Source organism: Seriola lalandi, unplaced genomic scaffold (genome assembly GCF_002814215.2).
Source record: "Seriola lalandi dorsalis isolate HSWRI2012SDOR001 ecotype SW California unplaced genomic scaffold, Sedor1 jcf7180002054694, whole genome shotgun sequence".
NCBI classification, from domain to species: Eukaryota; Metazoa; Chordata; class Actinopteri; order Carangiformes; family Carangidae; genus Seriola; species Seriola lalandi.
In genome coordinates, this window is record NW_019525247.1 from 2,508,093 (window position 1) to 2,514,327 (window position 6,235).

General features: G+C 41.7%; 1 long non-coding RNA gene across 2 annotated transcripts; it reads left to right on the forward strand.

The window, feature by feature from the left end:
- Window positions 1–3,898: 3,898 nt before the first annotated feature.
- Window positions 3,899–5,803, forward strand: LOC147818100 (uncharacterized). 2 transcript variants are annotated; one of them, XR_015438321.1, is made up of 4 exons: window positions 3,899–4,184; window positions 4,754–4,910; window positions 5,009–5,105; window positions 5,310–5,803. It is a non-coding gene; the product is annotated as an uncharacterized LOC147818100 (long non-coding RNA). The 2 variants fall into 2 exon arrangements; XR_015438322.1 differs by having other exon boundaries at window positions 4,754–4,836.
- The last annotated feature ends 432 nt before the right edge of the window (window positions 5,804–6,235 follow it).

A 6,235-nucleotide genomic window follows, 5' to 3' on the forward strand; every position in this document is an offset into this window, starting at 1 on the left:
AGGCAAATGCTTTATCGATATATGCAGTGGCAATCTTATGTTCGTTACCAAAATGTTCCTTAAGCAGATCTTTTGCCTTTTTATAGCCCAGGGCTGAAGGCAGATGTTGGCATCTGTGGACCAAATCCTGCGGATGCCTTTTGGTATACTGCTCTAGAAAATGTAAGCAGTCACTGTGGTCATCCGTCTTTTTTACCACTCCTCTCTCAAATGCTCTGATGAAGGCTTCATATTGCAGAGGATCACCATCATAAACAGGAATGTCTCTTGGTGGTAAAGTAGATGAGAGGTTTTGTTGAACCAGAAGTGCAGTTATGTCATTTTGCCTCTGAATTATGTCACAGATGTCACTTGAATTACCTTTGTTCACCACAGGGGGTGCAGTACTGACATGGCTCTGTACACCTTGCACATGAGTCTGAACATGTTGTCTTTCAACAGGTAGGTGTTCATCTGCATGTGGCTTTAATTCAGCTGATGCTTCACGTTGAGCAGTTGCTTTCCTTAGATAAGAGTTCATTCCTTCAGAAACACTGGAATTGCTTCCAGCTCCCATGGTCTCCAATACATTGATCTTTGCAGTAGTTGCTGCAAGTTCAGTTTCCAGTTCCAGTTGCTCTTTCATCCTTTTTAATTGTTCTTGCTGTGCTTCAAGCTCATGTTTTTTCTTCAGGGCAGCAATCCGTTCCATGAGAGCAACTTTTTCTGCCTGAGCTTTAATGCAAACAGAGGATGTTGAAGCTGCAAATGATGATGAAGTAGAAGAACTGGATTTGGGCTTTAAGTTGGGTTTTGGGGCATTTGAAACACTGTCATCTGGTCCAATTTCATCAGCATTTACATCACTGCGTTGTGTGGCATTTTCAGGCTCAACAATGGTGTGTTTTATTTGCTGTCCAACATCAGTTAACCACACATGTACATCTTTAATAAAACCATCAAGAGTTTCCATTCTCTGTTGAAACCACTGATTTTGCTTTTCAAGTTCATCTTCAGGCAGTGGTACTTTCACCAGTGACTCATGGCTTTCCTTTGCTTCATCACACAATTTGATTAATTCACACAAGTTAGATTCTACTTCAGTTGCATTTTCCTTTGATTTACTGAGCTCTTTCAGTGTTTCCATTAACTTGTTTGCCTGTTTGCATTTAATGCTTCTTGTCTTCTGACATTTTTCAACAAACATTTCCAAACCTTTAGCAGTGTGTTTAGTGACCCTTTTTTCCCTTTCAGGTTCCCTTCCAGCAACATCGGACATATTTGCAGCAATCCAGTTAGAGGTGTTTCAAACAGCTGATTGTAGCATGCAGTCATTCGATCATCAGTCCACTGATTAGCACAGGCAGCATCAATCGTTGATTGAGGTGTGGTCGTCAGGTTTGTGCATGAAACAACCTCTTTTTCCGTGAAAACAATCCTTTCATTCCTTATGAATGATCCACAAATCCAAATCCACTCCAATAAAGCGAAGTTTTCACTTAGCTGTAATAGCAATTTTCATTGTTCATCCAATTTCCCATATTGCCATTACTTGCACAGGAGGGGCAGCCAGTTGTCTTTACGCAGACCCAAAAAGACAGAATCAATGTCCAGTCAGCCTTGCTGGTTTAATTGTCGTTTTATTGACAAAACCCCGAAGGTTTCCAACATACCACTTTCTCTACAGGTGTTGTCCCTTTGTCCTCTCTGCCTCAGGTCTGGTGAAAACTTGTGTGCCCTCCCACTTCCTGTGCCTACATACTTCCTCCCACCTATACCCAACATATATCCTGTGTGTGTCTCCCATTACTGCCACCGTGTGTCCAAAAATAAAAAATAATAAAAATAATATAATCTGCCAACACTAACTAAAACTGCTCCTACAAAAACCAAAAACACACCAGGAACAGCATCCCTTCACCTAGTGTATGTAACAACAAATAGCTACAAGTGGAGGAATCAGCAAAATGAGTGTAATACTAAATCCTCAACCTGAACCCACTTCCAGGCTTCAAAGATGCCAAGAGTAAAACAAAAAGAAACAAAACTGTCACAAAACAAACTACCAATCTCTGCTATCTTACAGTTCACACAAGACAAATATTCTCTCAACAAAGAGGCGAGCTGCCACTAACAGTCAGCTGCCTGGACTGACAGACTGGCCGGAGTTTTATATCCGGTGGTTCCTGATTGGGCGGCAGGGATTGGCCGGCTGCAAACAAACCGCACCAATCAGGCCAGAGAGGGTGGAGCATCTGGGTGGACGGAGCAGGCAGCTCGGCAGGCAGCCTGGCAGACAGGGAAATTAAACACAACAAAAATGGCCAGAGTGGCGGCCGTAACAGGCACCTTCTCTTGGAGGTAGATATATGCCACTGGCAGCTTTGAGAGATCACCAGTTCATGAGAGATGTGCCTGAAGTGAGCTGCAGAGCGTAGCACGGTGTGCAAATATTGTGCAATAACGTCTGTATGTACAAAGTATGAACATATATGCTCTCTGTGATTTGTAGAAATGTTCATGAATAGTGTTATGAGAGAGTCGCTGTATGTTTTAAGTGCTGAAATGTTCAAATAACGGCATATCGCACTCTTTAAGCTAGCTAGTTAGCATCTGTGCTAAAATAACTTCTGTTCTTTAGAAGTGTGCTGTGTGAATGACCAGTTTGTTTTGTGTTCCTGTTCAGACAATAAATGGCGCCACATAAAGATAAGCAAGCCTCCTGCTCTTTATTCTCCACACACAATGCAGAGTTGAAGTGTTACAGTGAAGTGCAGCAGAGCACAGTTACACTCAGAGATACAACTGAAACTGTCCTGTAATTATATCACAGTTATGCTTGAAGGAATAGTTGGGGTTATTGGATGTGGGATTGTGTGAGGTAGTCATGTATAGTCAGTGTGTTACCTACAGGAGATTCAGATCAGTGCGCTGCAAGTTAAGAGAGGCAGCAGAGAACACGGTACACTCGCGGAGTGACGTGCTACTGTGAACGGGGTCAGCAGAAAAAAACAGTTTTAGACACTTTTAAACGATGCCCACCGAAACATCCAATGGTTGTTTAAATATTTACTTCATGTAGAATATTTCAACCCGTTATCTTCCTGTCAAAACAGCACTTTCCTTCGGTGCAACATTTTTCTCAACTGCTGAACTGACTGAGGTAACACACTGACTATCTATTATTACCAGTAAACAATAGTTTTTGACCTCTGAACATCATCCACATAGGTCTGGGTGAATAGTCAATCATGCAGTCAGCATCAAAAACACATTCACACTAGATACAAAAGTTTACAAAAGTCTTAGAATTACAAACACCAACATCTAAAATCCATTAAAGAAAATTAAGATTTTGGCATTTTGTACACATCTCCCCATGAATTTTACTGTGTTCCTCTATTCTTCACGTCTGCTGTTGGAGCAGCTGCTCATCCACTAACCACAAGGTTGGGGGTTCTGTGCCCGGCTCCTTCTGTCTATACAGCATGTGAGCTGAACCTTGGTGGGTAAGCCCGGTGCCTTGAATGGCAGCTCTGCCACTATCAGTGTGCAAGTGTGTGGCTAAATGAAAAGCAAATTGTGAAGCTCTTTGTATATTAAAGGGGACATATTATGCAAAATGCACTTTTCCATGGTTTTCTATCAGTAGTATGTGTCCCTGGCATGTCTACGAACCCCCCAAACATGAGAAAAGTCCATCCTCTCCGTCTTTTGCTTTCTCCACCTTTCAAGAAATGTGTGCTCAAACGGGCGAATTGGAGATTTTCCCCTGATGTCGTCAAGAAGGGCGATGCCACCTTCCCCCGGGTGGGTGACACTCCCCGAGCTAGGTGTGTGTTCCGCCCACTGAGTCCGCCTTGCAGACGTTATCGTTACTTCCCTCGCAGACACTGGCTTTCGGTAGAACAATGTCGAAGGTACAAGCGAAACACAGTAGTTGCTTTGTTGTTGGCTGCACAAACCAACACAGAAGTCTTTTTTTAATCCCTACGCCCGAGGATCTGAAGACCCAGTGGATTCATGTTATTTTTGATGGAAATGCTCTCGCTCCAAGCCCGAAAGTGTTGTACGTGTGTGCTAACCATTTCACCTCGGACTGCTTTCTCCACGAGGGCCAGTACAATGCAGGATTTGCTACAAGTCTCAAGATAAAGCTTGGATCAGTATCGACTGTCCGTGGTCCAACTTTGAACTTGGGAGCTGTAAGTTTTACCATTTTATGTTGCTTTACTATATGTTCACGAGAGCCTGTTGCGTGTGTTGTGAGCATGGCAGCTAATGTGGCTAACCTTTAGCGTCGTCGACACGCAGCCGGGTACAGATTGTATGTAATTCTTCTGCTTGGTATCGCCGTGTGACATTGATTAGAGCCACCCTGTTAAATGTATTATACTTTAAATGCGTTTTAGCTGTCTGTAAAGTCGAGCCGGCAAAATTCAGACTAAAAACAGGCTCTGTAGTGATTAGCATAGGTGTCCGGGCTTGTTTATTAGTGCTGTGAAAGTTATTTGTGAGAGTCATGCCTTATGATGGCCGTTTTAACGTTTATATCATGTTTACAGATACAGTGCCTGTAGGAAATATCTAGATAAGCGCAGAGTTAAGGGGATATGTCCAAGGGTATAGTCTGTAATATACATTTTTTGCATTTTACACATATTTACAAGCTATTGACAACCCGATTTACACATAATTGAGTGCATTTGTTGTTATCATTTTTGCACTGCTTGCAACTGTTGCCATAACTACTGCCTCTGTTTCCTCTGTTCAGGCCAGCACATCAAGTGTATCTATACAGCTTCCTGCAACAAGGGATGTTGCATGCCAGACTTCAGCCCCACATCAGAAGTACAGGTCTGTAGCCATCTGAAGTGCATCTACTTTTGATAAACCTAACAGTCATTTATCAGTCTTGGAATAATGTGCAGGTTAATGAAGCTTAGGTTACTTAGAACTTGTGAGAGTGTGTAGCCTAAGGTTTCTGTCAAAATTAACATCTTTGATTTTCTCTTTACTGTACCTCCAGACTCTACCTGGCTGCCATGTACTACAATGAAAATGCTGACTGACCACAAGCCCAAACAAAAGAAGGAGAACCACTGTTCAAGGTCCAATTTCCAAAGGTGTGTTATATTATTTTATTTTTCAACCAAAAAATGTTTTGTACACATTGTATTGAGTATTGCACGTATAATGTTATGACAGTTCCATCAACAACAAAATACAGTAAAGAAGAAGTTAGAAACAGACTTTCAGTCATTGTTTTGTAAAAAACAACAAAAAAAAGTGAAAAATGTAAACAAAATCTTTTGTGTTTTATCAAACAGGGAATGTGGTGGACCTCATATTTGAAAAAGTCTTTGTTGACCTGGGACCATACACAGAAGCTGCTTTGGCCATCCAAATCCCAGAGGACCTCACTGCACAGTTCGAGCGGCCTGAGAAGGAGGAGGTCATATCCAGCTCTGTGTCCCGGTTCTATCATGGGCCAGTCTAAAACTCACGTACTGGGGCATGTGGCATCAGGAAACTCGGCATGGATGCGTAGGACCAGGCAGGCTGGAATGACAACCCGGATTCTGCGACCAAGGAAGCCCCAGCACCAGCTCACAAAGCTCCTATAGGCTAGATACCTGTACTGACTAAAACAACTGGACAGGGCATTTAGTCTTTCAAACATATATCTATGATGTGTCTCACAATTTTTTTTTACCGATCCAGTGAATCCTACAGTTTTTTTATTATCACTGATTATAAGTCCCTCATTTGATGTAAATAAATACTTGATTGTTACTAAAGAAATGACTCCTCTGAATTCATATATTATATGCACACTATCTGCTGATAAAAGAACTTTACAAATCAAAGAGCAGCTAAACTAATTTATTTGAGGGTGTGTTACTCTATTTGTAGTGTGTTATTACCATTGTAAAAATATGTGCACTGAAGTAAAACAAGACTGCCTAACATATTTTATTTAGATTGAAACTATGTTTTAACAAAGAAGCAAAACGAACTGGTGTATTCCACTCAACCGTAAAGGACCATAGTCAGTGCGGTACATGTTGCAGGCATTCTGGAGGGAGTACACATTGAGGCAAGCTCCAACCCAGGACGGTCTACCATACATGGTAAATCTTCCTCGATCTCCCATAGCCGTCTGGTAACCTACAGTGAATTGCAAATGGTAAATGCTATGGTTTATTATTAATGTAATGTAATCAAAACAAATTACTGATTAGTTTGTCCAGTG